At 47.4% G+C, this 25,835-nt stretch overlaps 1 protein-coding gene across 1 annotated transcript in view; it reads left to right on the top strand.

The window, feature by feature from the left end:
- LOC139104531 (protein bric-a-brac 1) overlaps positions 1 to 25,835 on the top strand; it is a 347,372-nt gene that overhangs the window by 49,053 nt on the left and 272,484 nt on the right. The window contains exon 4 of the mRNA XM_070660049.1: positions 9,448 to 9,564. The gene's annotated coding sequence lies outside the window, so the exon portion shown is untranslated. The remainder of the gene's footprint in view (positions 1 to 9,447; positions 9,565 to 25,835) is intronic.

The raw sequence follows: 25,835 nt of genomic DNA, 5'->3' as shown, positions 1-25,835 counted from the left end.
AATATTCGAAATGATTTGCCGGGATTGTGCATTTTGATTTGACGTTCATCCGCGTAACCTAGAGCTGCTCGTGCGCGCGCGACCGCGTATACGTGCCTGTATGCATGACACGCGAGGGGGAGGAAGGGGGGTGTACCGGGGGGTGACGTCCAATCGTCCGGGGTGATCGCGTCGGCACTTCGGTCGTGATGAGAAAAATAATTGGTTCGGTTCTTCGTTACGACTTTTAGGCGCCGAAAGGCACCTCGAGCTGCACGCGGTTTTCTCATTGCTAACGAGTTAAGAGACACGTGCGCAAGAGTATTTCCAAAATTTTATAATCCGCGTTTGCTAGAATATTTTGTTCAATATCTATAATATTATCATTATATTTATATATATTAAAAAAAAAGAAAAAAATTAGTAGAATTTAAATAAAAGCTTTGTCGGCAAATGCAATTTTAATTTATTTAACCGTTTAACTTTAGGAATATCGAAACGCTGCACTTAATTATAAACGGTATTGCAACATATTTGTACGTCTTTATTTACTAGGTTTTGAATAAGCAAAGTTATATTGATATTTCTAACTCCCACGTTCCTAATTACATTAGTTATATTAGTAATATTAGTTATATTAGAGACAAACAGAGAGCGAGCTGGTGTATTACGGACCATTCTGTAGCATTACGCCGCGTATTAATGATATATTTAATAGCTAATGATAGCGCGATGTATATTTAATAATGTAATAAACACCACGTGCAATCGCGATATGATTATATTGTAACGCCCAAGTCGTAACCATAATTTAAACCGTAATTCCGACCGGAAGCGACGCCTGCTCGCCGCCGCCACCTCTCCCGGATACGTTTAAATCCGCCAGTCATCCTCGGTCTCGATCGAAACGTCAAAAGAGTAATCGCTTTTCTCGAAAAAAAACCTCGTTTCGGTATTTTGTTAAAGTCTTTATTGTACCCTTGATACTTTCAACTCTTTAATTCGCAATCTCCTCGTGCCGTTTCATGCACAGGGCGAGTATCGAAGTAGCATTAAGTTTTCCGTATTCGGGCATTTCGCGCACTGTGACGGCGGAAGAAATATTGTACACGAGGCAATGACGTACGACCGTGAAATCGTGCTTTCCAAATGAGCCTCTTATTACGAATTTCACCGGGCGTCTTTATTTGCCGCGGCGCGCACGCCAATGGCTCAGCAAATTTATGCTATTTGTCGGAGAAATTCTCTCCGTTCCATTTTCCGCGGTTTAACATGTAAACCGCTGCACTTTGTTTACTTTCCAAGAGCGAACACGTCGGCCCCGTCTTCCTCGTCCCGTCGTCAGTGCGAGCGCAGCAAGGAAGGATAAGAACGAGACCGGGCATTACGTTATTCAACGTTCGATTATGTAATATTAACGAAACCCGCGGTAATACTTGTAATTAAATAATCGTAATCGCATCTCCGTCTCCGGTTTTAGTTACGAGAAATTGATTATATTCAAACTCGTCGTACATTCTGCATGCTTCTTTCTCCCCGCACGTCATTTAAGATAAGCGAAAGAATCAGGAAGGATTAACTGTCATTCGAGTTGTTAATATAAAATAAGAGAAATTATTATTGGAAGTCTGGGATACGCGTAATTAGGGTATATACCGTAATGAGGGAAGTCTGTCGAGGAGGTGTAATCGCGCGTTGACTCGATGCACGTCGACATCGGCGAGGAGGATTAAAATAATCCGCATCCGATCCGCGTCGTTGATTCGCCTATCGGCGAACGGTGGGTAATAAGATAGCGAACAAACCGACTAATTTTCGGCACGGTTTATCAGAATTTGCAGCGACGGGGTGGGCGGGCGGCGGGATGAGGGAGGAGGAGGAGAGAGGGCCACGAAGCGGCGGGTGTTATAGAGAGGCGGAAAAGGGGGTGGCCGGTTTAAATTCTCTTCCGTCACCGCAAACATGCATATAACGCAGCCGGACGGTACGTGTAAACGTGTAAACGTCGGACGGTGCCAACCACTAAATACAAAAATCCCCAACCACCTGTGAAGCCGGGCCGACGCCGTCGATGTGCGACGGGCATCGCGCGTGTACGCGAGCGTACGTGCGCACACGCTCCCAAGTTAATTACAGCATAATTGCGGTCGACATTTTGTTGTTCGTCGCAGTCGTCGACCGCCGGCCCGCCGCCGAAAGCGGGATCGCCTCCGACCCTTTTCGCGCCGCGAATTCTCGCGATGTCGCGCGAGCTTTAGCCCACGACGGACCGCCGATTTCCGCCTCCACCGTGGCCGCGGCTATTATTTTCACAAATTTGCGACTCGCCGCCCCGTCGCCAAATCAATTTCTAATTTTTCTTACAACTTTGGAATTCATTAGAGGCCGAAATTGATTTCCATGCCGTACGTACGACCCGCGTAATTACGAGGGGGACAATTGAGAGATCCTCGGTCCAATTTTCCGTTCGTTCCTTCGCGAGGCTTCTCAATCGACCGTAAAATATGCCTTTATAATACCAACTCGGCTCTCCTCGCAAAGTCGCACATTGCGTAATGAGCTCGAAGGGCGCGCTTCGAGGGAAGGGGGGCCGCCCGCCGGTTCTCGGAAAATAATGGTTCTTGTTCGGTGAGGCACTCGATGGCACTCGTATCGCGGCAAGGCGCAACTTCGTGACCGAGACAAAAACACGCGAAACGCGATCGCAGAAAGGAGCAGCGCGCGCGGCGGTGGTGGCGGCGGCGAGCGAAGGGCGGGCGAAAGGGAGGACGGAAAAGACAGAGGGGCGGAAGCGCGGAGATGTGGACGGGGGCACAAAAGCGCGAGATATTCAACCCTATCGGAGCGTATATATAGCTCGGCGGGGGCGGCCCTCCCAACCCCCATAAATTGATGCCAATGTACCTACGCGGCCCCGGCGCGTTATATGTCTGAATATTACGCACACTCGGCCCCCCTTTCCCCCCTTCTTCTCCTCCTCTTCCTCCTTCTCCTCCACCCTCGGTCGGGGCCGAAGGGGGCAGTGCGGCGGGAAGGGGGGCACGGCGAGGGTAACGGCAGGAGGGTAGCAGAGAGGCGGCCGCGTACCTACACGAGCCGCACCACCACGCCTCGGTTATGCCGTATAGAACACAATTAAGTAAATGAGCACGGGTTGCGCCCGCTATAGATACCCTCTATTATGTGTATTGATCTCTAGCGCGGACTCCAGTTACACGTAATACGTGTTTTGTCGTTTGTGCGTTCGTACGTGGCGGCCGAGCGTATTGCATGCGAGCGCGTGCAAGTGCACGGAATAGATATGGCGACGAGGGAAAGGGTGCGGGAACAGCGAAAGGGGAATAGGGAGAGCGAGGAAGAGGGCGGAAAATATGAGAGGCGAAAAGAGAGACGAAAGCAGGATGCGAGTGCTGTACGCCGACGGTATTCCTGAGTCGAATCCTCGCTAATGAAAAGTTTACGAAGTAGGACGCGGAATGAAGAAACGCGAACGGGTTCCATCGGTTTAATGATTATCATCATTTAGCCGGAAAAGCCGGACGAGCCGATAACATTTTTTTAAAGCGCATCCAGAGCCGGCGATTTTATGAGAATTGAGCATCGTAAAGCAATACGAATGTCTAGAACGATTCTCATCGGATTGAGTTTCAAAAAAAAAAAAAAAATATGTGCGCCGGAACGAAGAGTTTCTTAAAACTGGGCTATTTTTATTGTAGCTTTGAGGAAACGTCAGAAACAAGTACTTTATTCGGTTGGACGGATAATTGAGTGCATTTTTTTTTTTTTTTTTTTAATTATTGAAATGTTATCAGATATATCTTTGAGATGTATCCAGTCGCAACTATTTAATACAATTATCAGCAATATTTATTAAGCTAATTGGCTAATAGACACAATAGACACGAAGCTTTTTCTCATCCCTCGGTTTACGGTGATGCTTTTTGTCACTCTATGCTCCTGAGAACGCGTCCCTCTCGCGCGCGTCAACCCCTTCAATTGTCGCCCTCGCAAGCGCGCTGAAAAAAAAAGCGCATCTACCCTCAATCTCTTATGACAAACACGCCTCATTGTACAAAAGTTACGGCCTCGTTGTACAAAAATTACGTTGAGGAAGTCACTGAAAATAAAGAAGCGCGCTTCGCGGTCTGCTACAATTAAAAACTCTCGCACTCCTTGCCGGCCTGAACTCGGCGAATTCCTGGAATTCATGTGAATCGGCAGCAGTTTCGCGCTATACGTTTTTCCCGGTTTTAACAACGGGGTATCATTTCCCGCCGTGCGCGTTGCAATCTTCGCTCCAAGTTCCTCATGATATTTAATCAGGCGGACGCCGCACCGCGATCTCTGCCTTCTGCCGCTCCCTCTCCCCGTCTCCTCTTATTTCCTTTTATTCTCCTTTCTTCTTCTTTTTTTTTTTTCCTTTCCTTCCTTTTTCGAGGCAGGAGCTCCTTGCCGAGCGGTCGCTCCGCAAAAATTTTCCCCCGAGCGCGAATAATAAATTCCGTTTTACGAGGCGCTCTTAATTCAAGTGGAAATCGTTGTAGTTACGTGTTATCGCTGTCTTTGTCCTCCGCCTCCCGGGCCCCCTTTCCCTCCTCCGCGTCCTCCCGCGACCGCAACTCATTCCCTTTCTTCAACTATAGCAAGTAGGTTGCTACGACTTATGTGTATTTACTGCGGCCCGCCAGCAGGAAACGGAAAGATAGTTATCTGACGGCGGGAGAGAGAAAGAGAGAGAGAGAGAAAGACGGGGAAAGATAGAAAGAAAAAGAGAGAGAAAGAGAAGGTAAACGGGGAACGAAGAGCGAACGCGTAGAGAGGTGGCCAGGTAGACGCCATAGTTATTTATTTTCTCGCGGCTGATTATAATATTACGCAAGCCGGCGGTATACGCTCGCGTAATGCGGATGCAAATGCGACAGAGACGAGTTATACCGAGTCGACTCGGCGAAATCTTCGGCCCGAAGTCGTATTTTATTCATACGCCTGGCGCGCGCACCTGCAAGCGCAAAACGCGGCTGGATCTCCGCTTCGCGTTTATGGATATTCGAGCGTATATACGCGTGCGTGCGCATTATGCTGGCATGCATTATTGAGTGCCGGTGTCATCGCAGAAGAAAAGACGTCGACTTTGTTTGATGTCGTGCGGCTAAACAAATTTGCGAATTTTTTTTTTTTTCCTGTTTTTTTTTCGCTTTCTTTTGCGGACATTTAGGAAACGTCGCAAGTGATAACGGAACGCTCGGCGAATCTAGATCGCGAAAGAGTTTCGAGATGTGTTCTCTCGCTGCGAGTCGCGTTCGAGCGAGATACGCGCACAACTTTTAATCTGACGAATAAACATTATTCTTGCTTACCGCGAACCGACGCGACGGTGTAATCGCGGATTGCTTATTCCCGGCGAGATGCGTCGACCGTAGACGCGCGTATGTGCAAACGTACGTGCATACACCCGCACACTCGCGCGGAAGATGCCTTTATGTAATGCGCGCGGCAAAGACACGTGAATACGGACGAGAGGGCCCCCTTCCGAGCGCAGGGTTTCGCTCGTAACGACATATTATTTATATAAGCGCGACGTTGTCCCGACAAATCGTTCTACTCTCGCAAATTACTCGATAATATAGACAGGCGCGGGTAATAGCTATTCAGCGTGTGCGGGACTCGCGGCGAAATTTTCCCGTGGCCTTTTCAGGCAAATTCACGCGAATTTCGACGGAATGTCGTATCCGACGATTTGTAGAAACTCGGATTCTGACAAAAATACCCAAGCTGCCAAGTGAAAACGAACGGCGGAAATCGCAAGACGGCAAATTTCTCGTATTTATTGAGATATTCGAAAAGAAATTAACTCGATGATACTTAATCGTCCAGTGACTCGTCGGCTCGGGTCAGCTCCGGGCCGCTTTGGAAAAATATCTTACGAATAGGAAATAAAATTTGCTCGAAACTCGTGCAACCTGCGAACGAGGGGAGGGTGTAAAATTATTCGGATTACATTGCTGAAACTCTTTAGACCGAGTAAAAAAATTAAAAAAAAAAAGAAGGAAAAAAAACGGCGGCGCGAAAGAGAGACGGATAGGTAGATAGGTGGACGGATAGGGCGGATGGCGGTTTATTATGTTCCGGATGGGAACCCACGAGAACAATATACCCGTGCGGAATATACACGTAAGTGGTGTAAAATGACGGGCCGGGAAATTCGAAAACAACAGAAATGCAAATATAGAAAGACACCGAATCCAATTTGGCGACGATGCAATTAAGATGCGGAAAACAAATGAACGCAAGTAACGGCCGCGCATAAAAAGAGAGGGGAGAAAGCGAATTTTATTATGGGGAGTCGGGGGGAACGGGGAGAGAAGAGAAGAAATGCAGCGAGAGAAGTTTATTTAACGGTAAAGCGAGGGCGAGGAAAGGGAGAGGAAAAAAAGGAAGGTAGGAGGCAAAGGGAAAAGGACGCAGAGCGGCGCGAAACGCACCGAATGGAGACGGCGACCGGGCGCGTTTTAAGCGTCGTCGATCAATTAAATCTTTAATAAAAGGACTTCGTAACCAGATTTCGTTTACGAGATAATAATGCGCATTACGGCACCTCCGATGCGTGAGACTACTCGCACGCACGCACGTACACAGCGTGCACGCAATACGCGCGCGTACGCGCGCACTGGGTGTCCCGGCCGGAAGTGCGCGCGACCTCGCGCCAGCGTAACATTATTTTCTAATTTCCCATTCATGGGCTACCGTTTAGTTTCGATTTGCCGCTTCGTTACGACGCCCGGAGATTTACACGGTCAGATAGGATTGTTGCATGCCGCTTATCCCGCTAACCACCCCGCCCTCCGCCCCGCTGTCTAACCGCGTTTTATATAACCATCTTTCGTCACCGCGATTTCCCTCCTCTCCTCCCCGAGATATCTCGCGCCGCGATAATCTTTTCTTTCTGCCTGTTGTTTTTTTTTTGTTTCTTTTTTCCTCCGCACTCCTTTCCTCCTCGCTCTTTCTACGCTCGTCCGCCGGTCTTTCCTGGAAGATAATGCCCGGCCGCGCACTTTGCATTTCAAATGCGAGAGAGCCGGACGAAACCCGGGGATCGATCGCGAATCGCGGAACGTACCGAGCTAACAACGCTAAAAGGGAATAATTTCGAGGGCGATACCGGGCGATTAGGCCAGCGGCGGTAGGCGCACCGCGCGCCGCGCGGCGCGGAACGCGGCGGATTGCGCTTTCGTGCTGCAGCGGTAACGCGCGCGCCGCGAAATCCGAAGACGAGAGGAGATCGCGGGCCTCACGGTTAATTAATTTCCGCAGTGGTAAAGCGAGAGAGAGAGAGAGAGAAGGAGAGAGAGAGAGCGCGCCGGTTACCTTTTTCTTTCCTGAAAATGGAAAGTATCCTCTCATGAATATAAATGATTATTACAACAAAATTATTATAACGAAAACTCGCTTTCCTTAGATACTTAATTTTTAACGTCGACGGCCGACCTCTCGAGAATCTTCTGGGATACAGCTCTGATATAATTTAAAGTACGAAGCGCGCTCGCGTTAATTTAAAATAACGAGCCGCGGAAATCTGCGAGAAGCCGTCTGCGACTCGGCGACGCGGCCGTGCCCGCTGTTTTTCGCGAGGACGATCCACGTCGCGTCCGACCGGCGGTCCTTCCGCCATGGGTAACCGATTTTTATTGGGACTCGATAAGGGAGAAAAATTTTATCGCGTCTCCGACGACCGCGGAGCGAACGGAGGGAATGAAGGAAGATGGAACGAAGGGGTTATACAGGGTGAGCTTGAAAAGAGTAGACTCTTCGGCTGAAAATTTATAGTGGCTCGTACGTGAAATTGCATAACTCGTTTTCAGTCTAAGACCGATCTCGTAAGAAAATATATAAAATATAACATGTAAAATGTAAAGTACGTTTTTATTTTATGCTATTTTCTTGAAGGAATAACGGATGTAATTGTTTCGTTACTAGCGTATTTCCTCTTACTCGCCTGTGAATTTTCAAATTTATATATTACGCTACGTGATATTTAAATTATAATTGTTAATATATGATACAGTTGCGGCAGTTTGCACAATGAATCATTTAACGTTGGAACTTATATTTTTTATCGAATTACGCCTGTATGCGCGAGAGAGGGTAAATATTAGAGAAACCGTATTTCACAGTTAACCTTTGTCGGGCTTCTCTCGTTTGAAAGTGGATTTCGGTTTCTCATTAAATTTCGGCACATTTGACGTCAAAAAATCGAAAAACAATACTAGAGATTTTTTTATTCGGATGAAAAATTCCTCGCGACTATTGCTCAAGTTCCACCTTTTCAGACGCACCCCGTATATATTTGTCGAAAGTGGGAGGAGGCAGGGGAACGAAGACTGGAAGATAGGGGGAGGGTGGGAGCAAGGCAGGGAAAAATGGAGAAAAAGGTCGAGAGCGTGGTACGCCGTGCCCAACGAGTAATAAGTTAGTAATAATATTTTCACAATATCTCTCCTGGATTGGATGTTATTTCATTATATTTTATTGCCTCTTACTATTACTCTTGCCAGTGCGGAAACCTCCCTCGATCCTCGCTCGCCCCGCGCCTCTCGCCCACCCACTTTGCCACCCTTTCGCCACCCTTCCGACCCCTTTTCGACCCCCCTCGGCCACCAACGCCGTCCCGCTCTGTTTTATTATCTCGAGCCTCTCTCCGCACCGAGGGAATTCACTCGCGGAACTCATTATTGAGGGGTTTATTCTGCTGTAACCGTTGCTCTCGCCACTCGCTCGTCTCTCTCTTCCTCCTTCTTCGCCGAGCGGTCTCCTTCGTTTTTGGCCGCGCACGTCAAACGCACCGCTCGCGACTGTCAATGATGCGTTTCCGTTCTTCAAATTTCTATCGTTCCCTATTCGCGCGTTAAAAAAAAAAGAAAAAAAAAAGATATAGATAATAGATAGAGATATTTGTAAAAAGTCGAGAATTGCGCGAGTAAGAGATACGAGTCGCAACGAGCGGAGATCACTCGGTGCCTTCGCACGAGTGGGAAAAGTCGAGTAGGAAAAGTCAGCCGACCGATAAATCATTCTTTTACTTTGCCCTCGTCCGCGCAATCTTCGCCACCGCAACCGCGCGTTTCTGCGGATTAACGTGTCTCGGGGTGGAAACGCGAAGGGTGGCTTGTACACACAGATAGAAGCCACTTTCGATCTTTAACCTCTTTCAGCTATAAATGCCGCGCACTTGCATACGTCGCGCTGCAAACTCGGCGATGGAGAGGAGTAAAAATAGAAATATCGGGTATGAATACTGAAACGCATCGTAACGATTTCGCCAGATAATTATCGTACAGTTTTCGGATTTATTAGATGTTCCGATATTTAATTTATTTCGCTCCGAGCTTAATTCGGCCCGCGAGATATCGCCTCTTGTCGTTTGGATTTCTCAATCGCTTCATTTTTTTTTTCTCTTCTGTTTCATGACAGGTTGCAGGACCGCGGGAAAGCGGATGGACTTCGACGAGAGCAATGTACCCCGCATGGAAAAAGCGCAGCCTCTACTGCGAACGGTATCGACAGCGTACGAAGACATGTAACGTACAGGTGAGTTGTACCACTCGGGCATTACACGGCCGGGCGCACGTTGCAATTTCATGCGGAAAGTTTCGCCTTGATTCCACCTAACGTAACGAGCGGCCGCGGCCGTACCCCCTCATCGCCGGCTTCGATTTTCTCCTCCGCTTAAGGAAGCTCCGTTTTGAAAGCGAGAAACGACTCGCGTTACATGGACGAACAATACCGGCGGAGGGAGCGAAAAAAAGGAGCACGCTCGATATATTGTACAGGGTGTCCCGAATACGTACCTTTTTTCCCGTCGAGACGGCCGCGTTTCGAAACTTCCGCCGCGGGTGTGCGCTTCGGTTTAAATATTTTTTAAAAATTGAAATATCAAATATACACTCGTGAATATTAATTTTTTTTCGTGTTACACCGACCCGGCGATCGCGTGATATTTTTATCGAGATATACGATTAGCTCGCAATTAATAGGGAAATAAAAGTAGATCAATATCGCGCGTGGTTTTCTATGAATGCATTGGGTATTAATTTATTTATTAAATATTTTCATTATTGAGTAACTTTTACTTTATATGTTTTTTAGAGGAATATAATTTACGAGCGTGCTATCGTCTCGCGCATCAAATATCAAACGAGCCCATCCTTTACTCTTATCACTTTCTTATCTCCAAGATAAAATACTCATTAATATATTTATACCCGCGAGGGCATATGGGAGGCTAGCCGTAACCCAGCCGTCGCCGCAGTTTTATCCGCGCTTAGAAAGGATCGGGCGAACACCCTGTATAAATATCGGCGGCGCGTATTTGCGCGATATATTGCTCGTCGCGGCAGTCATGTGCACAAACTCGGCGACAGAAATAGCGAGTGTTGTCACCGAGAAATTGCGGCGGCCGATCATAAAAGTATTACATCAGCGGTCTGTAATGCCGCGCTCGCGCGCGCCCGTATATTATATGCGTTATTGCTGCAACGAGGCGCAGTGACACAATGTCGATTTGTCGCGACGACGATGCGATCAAACGCGCGCACGTCGCCCGCGAGGCGAAGCGTAATCACCTAAATAACCGCCGGTGACTGGTCGCTCTGCTTCTCTTTTCTTCTTTTCTCGTTTTCTTTCTTCGCGGCCCCTCTCGTCCGCCGCGTCATCGGAAACGCGTTCGGGAAACGCGCTACGCTTCGATCGGCGTGATTGCTCCCCGCCGCATCGAGAGAGAGAGAGAGAGCGAATCTCCCAGGTCTGTCGCCTGTTGCAATCTGTGTCAGGAGTAACAAGCGCCGCGAGAGAATTCGAGGATTCTCCGGGGCTCACTTAAACTCGTCGAGTCGGCGCGCTCGAGGAGGCTGCCTCCCGGCGAACGGCTCGATTCTCATCTTTTTCTCAAACGGGAACGTTTACATGAATCAATGAGAGATTAGTCACGTCGGTACGTCACGGTTATTTAGCAGAGTTTACTCATGTATCTCGACTCGATCGCTCCAGACGCTATCTTTGCAGCCGATCGACGATGTCGGATGTCGGATGCTGGGAGGATCAATTAAAGACGCGGATACGAATAATCCACACCGCGTGCACTTCCCTTTCGCGAGATCTAAATGGGATGCTTGTCGGAAAGGGAAATAGCGGGCTCGCGAGCGACGAACCCGGGCGGGCCTCGTATTAATATAAGCTTGGCGTGACTAATATAACAATTTATCCAGCCGCGGGCATTTAAATAGTTATGACCTAGGTCGCTAGCAACGAGGCGACGAGCGGCGATTTCGTCACGCGCTAACTCGCGCGAATTGAATTCGCCTCGGCGCTTTCGTGAATTAACTCCCTCGTGTCGCCCACGCGGCCCCCTCCGATCCTCCTTCTCTCTTTCCTCCGGCCCGATATTCTTTTCGCCCGTCAGGCAGCCGGCACTTCGCTCTACAAGATGTATTATCGACAGGCTTCGCGGAGTCAGCCCCCGCCACACTCTTAATCTAATAATTATGATAATATGGCGGCAGACTGAATAAGATCGGAGTGTAATAGAGTTAAAATTATTACAGACCGTTCGCATAACATCAGTTGAATTTAACTAGAATTTAACTAATTATCCGTAGACAAAATTAGAATGTGAGATAGAATTAGCTAAAGCCCCGCTAAGCAATTCTATATTTATGGAAATTGTCTCATGTAATATTTACGCGTTTAACAAACGATAAATTAAGTTTGCTATTTCTCGCGTTGGTTAAATGATTCCTGTTTTTGCGTACGTCAATCAGTAAAAAGTGGTGAAATTTTGCGAGCGATTGAAAATTCGATTCATTATTATGCCGGGTTTTATTTTTTTTTTGCTCTTTTTTTGCTTTTTTTTTTTTTTTTTTTTTTGGCGCTCCACCGCCGGAAGAAGCCCACAGCGGCAAACGGACTGCGCCCTTCTGTTTTGCGTCCTGCGTAGGGGTGCCCGCGGGGTGTCCACCCTCGAAGCAGGACGTTTGGCACTCCATACATACACACGGCCCTCTTTTTAATTGTTATATTTATAAGGGGTTGTCTCGGCGCCGCACACATGGCGGTTCCTCAGCTTCGGGGCTGGAGAACTCGGTTGTTTTTCGACACAGGTATTGGACGGACGTGCCCTTCTTTCCACCCTTCTTTCCTTTCGCCCTTTGCAAATCGATACTCGTCGTGAAGCTCGAACTTTCGCAATTGGGTGACAAAGAACCCAGAGATAAGCCTCGCGTAAGAATAAAAGCGGCTCTCCAAACTACTTCGAGCCTCATCTTCTTGGCGTTTGTTACACAAATATTTCCGGCAAGAGTAAAACTTCGAGTCGTAGATGTGGATCATAATTTTATTTAACCTACCGTTTTGTAGAACATCGAAAGCGAAAAAATTTCCGCGTTGGTCTCTTAATTCTAAACCTGCCAACGGTGAATAACGAAACTGGTTCTCGTGCGATACTTTCCGGCGACATCTCGCAGAGTCGCGCCGTCATCCGTACGTCCGCGCTGTCCGGTCAACGCGTCCGGTCAAGCGGTAGCAGGAGACCACGCGGCGGAGCAGGCGAACGCCGGGGAAGATCGCGGATAGACGAGGCTGTGGGAGGGTGCGGGGGGACGCGGCAAGGAGAGAGGAAGGAACGGTCGGATGGGGCGAATATTGGACAACTAATTACCTAATCACTCATTATCCACCGCGGACTCCGGGCGCCGGTAGTTCGGCGCGCCAGGTACGTAGATAGAGGTGGAACGGGCTTTGCCCGGAGGGCCATTGTGATACACGAAGCAGAATCATGCACGATCGTATATTATCGATGAGAGGACAGGGGGAGATGGGGGAACGGGAACGGCAGCGGCCATCCCTAAAATCCTCGTCCCGCTTTCCCCCGCGCGCTGACCCCCGCTGCCTCTCTCGCTGGCTGCGCGCGGGTGTACCGAGGGTTCGCGTTTAATGTTAGCACGGAATCGGAGCCAATGACGGGGCGGAATCGCGATGCGGAAACGACGCTTCCTTTCTCGCACCTCGCGCGAAGCCTGCCCCGACATCACCGGAATCCCTCCCTTCTCTATATGGTGCGCCTCCGACTCGCCCGGAGCGTTCCTCGCTTACCCTCGCTTTTTCGCCGTCGTCTTTGATTATACTTGCTATTTTTGGCCGTAGATGACGTCCGGAATAGATAACTGTTATCACTAATGGATCGAATCGCTTTTAATAAGGTTCTGTGGCGATAGTCTACCGCTCGCAGTGCTTTAGAAGTACCTCGATCGAGAAGAACGCGATTTCGATTTTTTCTTTTTCTTCTTTTTTTTTTTTTTTTTTAATTACGAACGATTAGAATCTGGAATTTAAAATCTCGATTAAATTAAAGTTGAAAGAAACATCAGTTTTATTTCTTCACGGATTTCGTCTCGACAAAGTTATAATTTGACGACTGGTCGCGGCTGATTAACATTCAATTTAAAAGCGCCGAAAGAAGGCTAGCGTCCGATTTAATTTTCTTCGAGGAAACTATTCCGGAATTTTGAAAGATCGTCGGAGAGAGCGGGCGAGAGAGCGCGATACATACGTAGAAATTTATCAATATGGCTCATATTTCCTACGACGCGTTCCGTCTATTTCCGCGGCTGTCATATTGGGAAAGTAATAGCTCTTCATTAAAAATTCAGCTCTCCTCTGTCTCCCTCCCCCCGCCCTCCTCCCTGACGGCCGTCTCGAAAATAACCGGCTCGTTTTGAACCCGTATCTTTTTTCCACGTCGTTTTTAATTCGATATAACGTAACGATCCGCCGATCCGCGATGATTGTCGCGAAGTCGCCTTAAAACGTTCATAGCGGCTCATTTAAATCGGCAGCTATCCCTGTCACGAGGGAGATATTAATCGCCCACCGAACACGCTCCGTGCAGATGTAACCGCGGAACCGAAATATATATCCTACTTGCAGCATTTTATACCACTTGGAGCATTAATAAAAAATAAAAATATTCTCTCTCGAATATCCTGGCTAAACTTGGGCAGCATAACTATGGTTTAATCAACGTTTCATTGAAGAATGATTGTTTTCCAGCGCGCGTTTTCGAATAATCGTTTTTCAACCGCTCTTCCATAAATATTCTTTTGCATTATCCCACGAAATCTCTCTACCTTTTAACGTGTTGCATTAACACGCGTTGCAGCACCGACGAACGAGAAGTTTTGTTTAAAAAAAAATGTAGGCTCTCATTTATTCTCGTTTATTTCTGACTTTTTTTCCCCCTTTAATTGTCTCGTTCACGTAACCGTAAACCGCGCGGAAAACGCCCGGAAGGTGTGAAAACGCTTCGAGACACGTCGCGGATAAAGTCCGGTTCGTTGGCCTTCCGATATGAGCATTCTCGATATTAGGATGCGGTAAGACAATCCGGCGGATAATCATGGTCGGGGGTGGATGTCGCGCCCGGCGTGGCGTGGCGTAGTGGTCGTCGTCGGGTTAGTCCCCGACGACCGCGCGATGCGCGTTATATGGAGGTTTAGGCCAGCGGACCGAGCTAACTGTAATCAGAGTTGCTGCGTTGTAGTAGCGTGTTTCAGTCGCGTCGGGTAGGACGGGAGGAATCCTTGGCGCTGCTGGATCGACCTGGAACGTCTCCACCACCTACCTATCTGCCCGACCAACCTACCGGCCAACGTTCGAGAGATCGTTGCGTGTCCCCGGATGCACGTGCTCGGGGTCACGGCTGTTCCCGGCCGATACTCGTCCTGGATGGTCCTTAATCCTCTTAAGTGCCGTGTGGCGCGACTAAATATCAATCACAGTTTATATCAACCCCGGCCGGCCGGTGCCCCGTTTCCCTCCGGGAACCCGGAGGGATTCTCGACGTCCTGCGGAGGCGCGAGAGGAGAAAGCTACGCGAGCGATCGATCGCGCGAAGAACTTGATCGGTGGCCCCTCGGGCAGTCTTATTCCGGCGCGATTACGCCCTCCCCCTCCCGCTTCCATTTGTCGGCAAAATTTTGCGTCCGGCGCGATAGGATAGCGATTATCGTTGTATGTAAAAAGAAATAAAATTCTTGATTCAAAGGCGTGAAAAAAAAATTTGACGATTAAACTTGATATTAGAAATGTAATACGTTATCTATTTAACACTTGTCTCGTTTCTCGCTCAGTAGCTTCGGTCTGAAAAAGTTATTCTTCAAATTGCACCTTATAAAAGTATTAGAAGACGGAAGGTTTTGAAGCTTTCAGGCCTGCTTTACTTAAAACGCCGCTATTATTTATGGAGCCTTTGTTAAAGTAAACTCCGACGTCTTTGATGGCCATATTCCACGATAATATATTCCATTATGACGCTCATTCGTTAAGGATGATTCATGACTTGCACGCGCGATCGATCGCGTTGTTTGCCGAGAGAGAAAAAGGAGCACAGGTAACAGCCTGTATTTATAGGGCGATGCGATCAGTCGCGCTATCGCGTAGATCCATTTAAATACATTTAGGAGATTGCAAAAATGGACTATTGCAACGTCGATGAGTAGTAACTACTTATATTTATAGAGCTGCATCGTCGTCGCGCGGATGCATTCGGGGTACATTTAGAAGATTGCAGAAATGAAGTTTCGCGCGCGTCGACCGACGTATAATTACGCGTTCAATTACGCGCGCCCCGGCGATAAATACGGGCGGCGCGGCTATACATAAAAGAGTTTGCGAACTTAAGCTCGATTAATCGAAGGGCTGCTTCGGGGCAATAACACGCCATGCCACATTTCACCAACGGCGGCGCGAGCTTCGCGGGCGCGAGAAGGATCGCGATAAGTCTTTTGTAACGGCAAAGTTACGGTCGCCGTAAAATTAATCTTAATTTTATCAAATACGCCGCGACGCCCCTTATCTCACGACGTTTCGCTACGAGGCGACGGTGCCGCGTCCCGCGCGCTCTTTCGGTATCGCGCCGATCTTTCGGAGTAGGATCGATCGCGCCGGAGGAATCCTTTCCCTCGTTCGCGACAGGTGCCTCTCCCACGGGATGCTTTTCTCAAACGCCATTAGAACCTCGCGAAAATAGCGGCGCGCGCGGCGCGTTCGCCTTCGGGCGCTACTATTCGCGAATACTGGCCCGGAATAATTCCGGGGTAGCGCGAGGACTCTTTCGTCGAGCGTGGAATATTTAATGGGCGATGACGAGCGCTGTAAATAATTGATCGCATTAAGATTGCATCGGGTCTATAGTTGAGAGCCGCGGCACGTGACGCATCGCGTTTCCGCGTGCATGTGCCGCGTCCGTGTGCACGTGCGTGAGCGGTTGCATGCACGGAGTTTCGTACGTGTGTCCGGTTATCAAAGAAAAGAAGATAAGGCGAATATCGAGGAATAAAGCGTTGCGGGTTACGATCGGGAATAAGCGCTCGCGATCGTAAGCTTTCGAGCTTTCTGGAGGCAGGCGGCGCGCTTCGCCCCCTCGAGACGCGGGGATGACAGCCGCTGAATAATACAGTGGACTCGCGTCGAGGTTAGATATTCTTACGATCACCGCGAACCCTTCCCTTCCGCCGATACACGGCTAAATCGTCAATTATTCAGACCACAGCTTGAGCATTTTCCCCGTTTCCGATCGCGCGCAAGTATATCAAGTCCGCCCCGGCCGGACATTGTTAACGGCATACGTAACCGCTTTCGCTTCGAGTCCTTTACGAGAAAGCGCGGATTGTTCTCCTCACTCGAAGGGATTTTCAGCAATAATGCCGAGCCACTTGGATCGAATTTTACAGCCGTGAGCAGCTGAATATCGCGATGAATCTTTAACTAGATTTAACATCCTCTTCCGCAGCTCTCGAATCTACTTCGTGACTTATTATCTTATAAACTTTTTCGATTTTTAATGATCATAAATGTGTAAGGATATTATATCGATACCACGATCGAATCGACGGATGAATAATACCTGACGATCGATCGCGCGTGATTTTTAATTTACAAGTTGCGTCTTTATGCTATTTTACGAATTAATCTGTATATTCCTACCAATATCTCTACAGCCTGTGAATTATTCATACAGATTTACTATTGTTTCTTTCACATCTTATATCACTACATTTATTCTATACCCTTATTATTTTTTGAACGCCTCAACTTTCTCTCACCTAGATACGAACTACTGTAAATCGGTACGACGGTGACGATACATCCTTGCACTTTAACTATTGAGCAATACATCCAAATAAAAATTCAACACCGATTAGGATATTTATTAATTAAACTTGCTAGTTTTAAAAACGATGAATTAAGAAAAAAAAAAGAAATAATTAATTCTCAAAAAAAAATAAAATAAAATAAATTAAATTAAATACGCTGTAGGGTTATCGATTGATAACAACACCTATCCGAGATTAATCGCGGCAATGAGCGTTTCGAGAAACCTTTCCGCCACGGTACTTCCGTTATAGATATATTAATCTTGAGCAACAATGAATTTGGAGTCTCTCTCTTCTCGCTAGTTAGAGCAATCGAATTGGTTCCAGTTGCCTTATCCCCGATCTTCGCCTCGCGGCGCCGTCTGCCATCTTCACGCTCGTTCCCTCTCGCCCTCGCCTTCCTGGGAGAGCGGGTTAACGAGATCGGGGGATTTTAAAAGGACAGAGCACCGCGCTGCCGGGAGAGGTGCCCCCTTTAATTATTCAGGCGCAATTAACACGTCAATAGGTCCGTTGCACCTGGCTGCTGTCTTCCGCCAAATATGTACGTTCGCGAGATGGCACAGCCAGCCTTCCGTTCTCAAACATTTCTCTCTTTCTCCTTCTCTCTGTATTCATTTATAAGCTTTCTTTTTTTTTTTTTTTTTTTTTTTTTATCTCCTAAGCGCGCGCTCTCTCTCTCCCTCGCGCGGGGACACAGAGAAGGGTTGTTCCCTCTCACCCTCTCCTTCCGCCCGTCCCTTCTCACTTCGCTTTACACACTTTGTGTCCATCTCATTTTTATTTTACTCTTTACTCTCTTACTGCGAGCGTCTGGTATGAAATCTTTAGTCGTCTTGCCTATGGATTATGTTATTTCGTGCTGGGTCAATGCTTTCTTTCAAACGGCACCTTTGTGCTCCGCGAGATGATAGAAGATCTTAAGCAACCGTTTGCGAACGGTATATAAAAACACGTCTTCTTATCTCTCCCTCTCTTCCTTTAATTTTTTATATTTTATTAAAATTATATAGACGTTCCTTCATTAATTATTTCCTTGCTTTTTAATTAAAACAGGTCAGTTTTTATATAGCACAACTTTCTTTACAATTTGTCCATTTTTATTTCCTCCCCCGCAGTCGTTTTCTCTCTTCTCATTTATTATTATTGTGTGTTCGTTATTTGTGCATCGTATAACTTTTTTTTTCTTTCTTTTTTTTTTTTTCGTGTATTTTTAATTTAAAGTACAATCCTCTCTAATTTTCTTTCTCGCGGGAAGAAAGGCACCAAGCTTCTGTGATTTTCGTAGCGACAGCGGCGGCGACGTAAAGCTTTTCAAATATTGATGATTAATTATTTTCATGTAGCCGTATCAGCGCGCTCCGCGACTCGTTTGGTGATTATACACTTCGAATTATCACCGCTGAGTTAATTATAATCCGCGGATCCGCGCTCGCGCGGATTAAACGCATTTCGATGTGGCAAACATAGATCGCTTACATCATTAACGTTCCCGATGTCGTTACGCGGTTCTACTTATAGAACGTTCCTCGCGACGCTTCACGTGGCAGGGACCAATAGATAGCTCTAGGTGTTAAGTTGTTCATACTTTGATGGTCGATTGCTTGTTTCCTTGAATTATTTTGTCTAACAAAATAGCAATTAAATCTTTCACTAAAAAGAAAAAAAAAGAAAAAAAAAAGGAGAAAGAGAGAGCTACATCAATGAGAGTCCAGTGCAATAAACAGTGCAGGATCTTTTCAGCGCGGTCGAGAATAGGCGTAAAACGGCGCATCGAATTTTTATTTTCGTTCCTCTCCGTCTTTCAGATATTTATAGAGATTTGTACCCGTAGAATTGCCCGTGAATAATTTGTCTCCCGGATGCTTTCTCCCTAAAAAGGACGAGCGCTGCCTTCCTCCCTCACCTGGGAAAGCCGGGGCGTTTGATGCTGTCCAAGAAGGTCCTTGCTGCTTTATTGCTCGCGACCGGTCACGCGCTCGCGTAAATAATGCAGAAAAGGGGTTGCGGAATAAACTGGGTATGAGCGCGCGCTGAGTTTTCATCGTGCTTCGATCGCGCACCGCGTCCCGAACAACAAGTCCCCGGGTCGATAACAATTTAATTCTTTTTTAACTCGTGCACGAAAAGCGGCGCGACGAAAGGGTCGTCGTACCATAAAAGTAGCATGTATGCGCGGCCGCGGATAGTTTTAACAACTTACGGGGCTTGTTGGAGTATTACATATGCAAGAGCGATGTCCTGCTGAGAATAGGTATAACGTTGTACGTACGCTTTCCCCTCCCTGAGCGGCAGCGATTGTGCGCCTGTAAGCGTCTATCTCGTAATACACATAGATTTTACTTGATTAATTAAGTAAAGACATCGTTTTGGACGAAGTCCAGCTCGCTCTCAGGAACTCGGTTCGTTCCTCCTGCCACGCGTTTTATTTGTAATAAAAGATTTTCAATCTTTAAATCGTTGTCATCTGTTACGCGAACTTTGAAATAACTAACAAATATTCCGAACATGAGATCTAGGTGATGCCGAAATATCGTCGGTTCAATCTTTGAAAGTTAGTTTTAAAAAAGAGATTTATTAATTTTTTTTTCTTAAATTAAAAAATTATTTTGACGTTTCTGTATTATTTGGTTCCGATATTTTTAATCCTTCGACCTCGCGCACGGTCAAAAATCATCCGAAACTCCGCTCTACCGATCGCGCAACGCGAGCAACTAATTTCTTAGTTGGAGGACAGGATCGAAAAGGATCTCTGCTCGGAGGCACCATAAAGGTGGCACTCGCTATCGACAACCTTGTCTTGTGGTCCTATAGGTATACAGGTCCATGTATACAGGTACATATAGTATATACAGGGTGACGCCCGAACGAGAGAGAACGCGGCGGGGGCGGCAGGGGCGAGCGGGAGGGATGAAATGCGGGGTCGCAAGTCGGTATTGTCGTCGGTTACAAATCAAATACCCGATATCATTGTTCGGTACAAACCAACCCATCCACTCGCCCTCTCGCCCCCTTCCCCCCCGTTTCTCCTGCTTCTCCCGCACCGCGCCGCGTCCCCTTCTGCAACGTTAACCTCGTGCACAACCTGCACGCTCTGCAGCAACTACGACTAATAACTACTGCTAGCGTATGCGGCCGTGTGCGTGAATGTTGCTCGAACACAATGGCCACGACGACGACGACGACGACGACACTACGACAGCGTGTAAGTGGAGAAAACATTTCTACCTGGCATACTCGGCATGAAGTCTTGTCATCGCAGCTGAAACGCGCTGTATCCACCGAGAGAACATAGTGAACAACCCTTTTAACCCTTCGCCGCTTCGCTACAAAGTACAGTTTATACAGGATGCCCCAAAACTATAATGCTTCTGTGAATTACAAATGTCAAGAAGAAGAGAGGCCTCTCTCCTTAGGTGTAAATAATAAAAAAAAAGACTAATAGTAAATTATTACGTCTAAAATGTAATTTTTTTTTTTAGTAATAAAAAATTTATAAATTTTGTATACTATTGTATATAGATCGAGCAAGAATAATTTTCACAAGCGAGAATTAAACGCCAAGCGCAAATTCGAGTTTTATTGCTTATAGAAATGAAACGATCTTCCGAAGCGCTTCGCGAGCCTGTTCGATGGTATAAAGCGCTTGTTATTTATCCATTAAAATTCTACTGGTTTTTTTTTTTTTTTTATATATTTTGTCTTACTGTTTGTCTTCGATCTGCTTTTAAGTGAGAGACGTGCTCGCGACAAATCCCGCGGGGATATACGGGAGAGAGCCTACTCACGTGCGGCCGATTATGCTCGCGCGCGGGTTTTCATCGCCGCGCAATTATCAGCCGCGAAATCGGATTTGTCTCGTCGTGCGCGAGGGATCGCCTAGGCCTTCTCGTCGTCTTCGTCAGATTCGCCGTTACGGATTAATAGAGAATAAACGCGCGTTACGCCGAGATAAATTCCCGAGCCCCGGGGGAAAGAGAGAATATGCTTTTAGGGAGATTTCCCGATTCCCTTCCCCTCGCTGATAGCGTGGGAATGTGACCATTTAAATTAGTTGCACCATCAAACGCGAAAGGCAAAGTACAGGTTGCTCGCTGGTATCACGTACTTTCTCCTGGCCGTATGATTACTCTTTGCGGACTATCGAGTTTATCCTCGGCGCTCGAACGCTATTTTGTTATTCCACGAGTCTCGAGATTTCAATTTCAGCTTTTAGAAATTAAAGGAAACGCGGCGAAGTACGCGATGCTAATCGGGGCTCGCCGACGTGATTCGATTTTTATACGCTCGATTATTAGAATCGGCGAGCTTCTCGTTTCCTCGGTACACGCGTTGATCACGAATTTATTGAACGGCGTGTACATTTCAGCACCTGATAACTTTAATCGTAATTGCGCGAGCGGAGGGGATTAAGGAGAGAATACCGTCGGCATTTAGAAGACAGCCGAACGCCTCCTCGGAAACTATAGGCTGCGAAAGGGGCGAGGCAAATGCACCGTCGCGAACGTCGCTAGCCGTCGCGAGCACCGCACTCGCATGGCCACGGTAATTAATCAGCGGGTTAATTACGACTCAGTCGACGAGTCTATTTCTGCATCGGCGAGGACTCGAAATATTCACGCGGATGGCTTTCCTAGTCGCGTTAGACGAGTTACGCGGACAGAAGGGGGAGGGGGCACGGGAACAGAGGGTGAGAGGAGAGACACGACCAGAAGCGCCGGATGGACGAGGGGGATGCGGCTGAGGGGCGGACCAAGGGTGGCGGGTGGAGGGAAGAGCAGAGACTCGGCTAGGCATCGCCACCCTGGAGCGGGCGATTAATGATTCAGGGGCAGAATTTCGCGATGCTGAAATATTAAGCGTATAACCCTCTCGTACTCCGCCACCCTTCTCCTACCCTCTCCGCTCTTACCTCTTCTCTAACCCCGCTACTCTTCGCCGGTGTCCCATGCTCCCTTTATCTCTGTCGTCCCCCTCGGCGCCTCCTTCGCACCCTCTCTTTTGGTCGCGCGCGTAGGATACTTCGCTGCCTCCCGCATTCCCCGGTTTCATCTCTCTCTCTCTTTCTCTCTCGTTTTCTCTCTCTCTCTCTCTTTCTCTCTCATGCTGTCTCGCGTCCTCGTGTCTGCCTCGCGATATACGCACGGTCCTTTCGGGTTGCACAAGCATGTACACGCGTACTGGGTGCTCCGAAAGCAGCTACACGCTCCGAAGAAACGTCGAAGCGAGTCGCAAAGAACCGCAATTATCACGGTGCGTTGAGAAAGACTTTCGGATTACTTTCGTGGGCTAAATCCTGATTACTCGACTATAATTGAAGATAAATACTTTAGAGGCACTTTTATTTGAAGATCAGAAGCAACGGGAAAACGAGAAGTCAAGAATATCGCGACGAAAAAGAAAAAAAAAAAAGAAAAAGAAATAAAGTTTCGCGATTTTCTTCCATCAACGTTTTATAAGCGAGGGTCGGTCTCAAACGCGATCTGCAAACGTTATTATTTAAGTATATCGGTGGACGAGATATGCACTTCGAGCGCATCCTGCAAACATTATAGCCTCGTGCTCTTCTCTACCGTCATTGTTTGCCGTGATAGAGTCGACGTATCGAACGGAAGTAACTGTATTCGTTTGACGAGTGGAGATAAATTAAAAATTAATTAATCAACCGGCCGGAGCCTAGTTTTTCGGGCAGTTCCGAGTGCATCCACGTGCGCTTTTATTTTTAAAAGTAAAGAAACGTGTCAGCGAAAAAAAAAATTAAGAAGAGCCAAGACAACCGTCTTCAGATTTTTTTTTTTTTTTCTCAAGGAAATATCGACTATCAATAATAAACGAGATCGCTCCGGGACACTCGGTATACGCTCGGTGTTCGTGCACGCGCCCGCCCGCTCGCGCACGCTTAGCCACGCGGCGGCAGCATCATCAATATTTCTCTTTGCTCATTGTTCTTGTACAATGCGAGCGCAAGGCCGCTGCCGTCTCTGTAATGTCGGGGGAGTGCCGGCGTCGCCGAGCAGGTAGCGATTACCGTGGAAATGGCTAATTTTAAGCCACCTCTCACGGGAGAGACACGCGTGGCGCAAGACGGCGCGAACGATCGATCCGCACGTCGCCTCGCGACGAAATAAAGACTCAATCGGGTCCAAAACTTCCCAAAGAACGCGGCGGAAAACGGGCGCGAAGTGTGCGCGGTCCATCCTCTCGCGCGGCAAATAGCGACGACGAGCGATGGGAGAAAGCGAAGCTCTTTAATATTAAGGAGGCACGATCGAACGTTTGTGAGAGTTGGAAGGAATGCCTACTTTTCTGCATAAGGAGCATTAACATAAATTGACGTTATATGTATTATCTTTCATTTTATGATTTGTTATAATTTATAATATTTATTAAGAGGATATATCGAATGCCAACTTTTAATTCTGATTATTTAAAGTTATTAAGGATTATAAAGGTATAATTTGTAATAAAAATACTGCATGTTGGACTCTAATTTTTATTTCTATTTTCTTGGAATTTACACGACTAGTCGATTAAAGTGTAATATGTTATTAATGTTGCATTTTTTTTTCTTTCTTTCTTCATAAGAGGTGTTTCATTTTTATTCGGCAAAGTTCGCAAATACGGTTCCAGGAAAACGGGGATTCTCATGATTTTACACGACGTAAACTGTTGCCAGTTTTACAAGTTATCAGCAGAATATATAACTGTTTCGCGCCATATCATAATTTCAAGTTTATTCTCTTAGTTTCGTAGAAGTTTGAGATTAACGAGAGTTGTCGTCGGGAGCCCTCCGCTTCTCAAAGATATCGCGCGGATATCGTGCCGAGAAGTAAAAGCCCGGCCGTTTAGAATGCGTTTACGGGACGGGCGTGATACGCGCGATCCGTGGACGGCCATTACCGGAGAGGAAAAAGATTTTCCGTCGCGCTCGTCAGCGACGGTGCGCGCGTTGTTACAGGTGGAAACGGTTACAGGTAGAAAATCCGAGCGCGTTGATACTTCACGCTTTTATTCCATCGTGCGTCACGCGCGCGTTCATTTTTTTTATCTCGTATTTTTTCATAACTTGCCCCCGAGAGTGCGTCCGTTGGAACGAGAAAGTACTGTCGACTCTATTCGAGCCGTGCGCTCTCCTCCTCCGTGTTCAATAAGGAATCTGTGAAAAAAAATCTCAATCTTGTGATCGCCGCCGTTTGACCGTTATCGCGCGTGCGATCGTCAATCGCTCGCGAGAGTCGGGATTTTCTTAAACAGATTTCGCCGACAATTTCCCTCGGCAGGGTCGAAATTTTTTCCGTGCCGACGGCGGTAAAGGGTGTTAGTATACTGTTTGCAGTTAAACAATATTACGTAGTAAAATTTATAGTCCTCCCCCCGGCTCGGCCTTGCGCGCCCTTACAATACGCGCGCTCGCCCTACGCTCGCAGGGGTGAAAGTATCAACGATATGAGAAATGCGGGCGTTATGGCCGGTGCCACCCCGACGCCGTTCGTCGCCCTCGTGATGATCCACGGCTTAGCGGATACTGTTCCGTAGATATTTCTCTTTTTTTTTTTCCATCTTCGCAAACGCTCGCGAAACGGTATTTCGATTGGCACGGAAAATCGTTAGGATTGCCACGGTGTCAATTACTCGAGATGAGAAACGAGCCCGCTTTCTTTTTCCGGAAGCGGAGGAAATTCGCGGAATCCAAGAAAGGAGAAAAACCTGCCGGTTGTTATAGGCGTAACGTCGGCATTTTGTAAATATGCCGGCATCAACCGTGTTACGGTAACATCAAGCTTGATATTACATATTTGCTGTTCGAGTAACAGGGACTAAAGTTGCTGCGACGGTAAATGTAAGTCGTACGTACGTGTTCGCGCTTTTACAGCCACGTTGCGCCCGGTATTTTCGCCGCGGAATATACAGCGTCATTCTGTTGTTCCGGCGGCTAACAAGTTTCTATTTGCGCACGGAAATTCTAATACAAAATTATAAGTATGTTATCTCGGCGATATTTACACTCCGCGACGGCGGAACGTCTTTTCACTCGTCCCGGAACTCTTTCGTTTATTATCCACGACTCGCGAATTCGCACCGATCTTAATAAATGAATAACATTTTGAGTCTCCATCGGCGAACTTTTTACTTTGTGCCGTCCGGGTTTTATTATTCTCCCGTGATTCGATACTTCCGATTTATGTACACGCCTAGCGGCGGACGCCGCGGAAAGCGTTCATTCCCCGAAAGCTGCAAAACGATTAATATTCGCGCAATAATGGTTCGCACCCTGAAAGAACGAAGGAAAAAGTCGCGTCTCGACGTGCGGAAGAATAACGCGCACGGTTGGCTGCGTGGTGTTTATACGTTCCGCGGCCCGTAAAGGACGGACGATATTCCTTCATCAGAAAGCCTCGCGGGCGTCGTTATTCGTCGGCGTATATCCGACTCATTCGCCGTTTGGCGTCACCGCCCTCGTTCTTTTTTTTTTTTTTTTTACGCTTCTAATATCGCGCATACACTTTTACACCCGTCCGATCTGGCGAAAAAGGGGTCGAGGGACACAGGAGGCGGCCGGTTTCGAGCGAGGACTGAAATCGAGTTAGAGACTGCTCTGCATTCTTTACGACGAATCCGCAGCACGCCGGTAAATCTATATATCGGAGAAAA

This window comes from Cardiocondyla obscurior, linkage group LG08, assembly GCF_019399895.1.
Source record: "Cardiocondyla obscurior isolate alpha-2009 linkage group LG08, Cobs3.1, whole genome shotgun sequence".
Classification (NCBI taxonomy): Eukaryota; Metazoa; Arthropoda; class Insecta; order Hymenoptera; family Formicidae; genus Cardiocondyla; species Cardiocondyla obscurior.
This window is presented reverse-complemented; position numbering and strand designations above follow the sequence as displayed.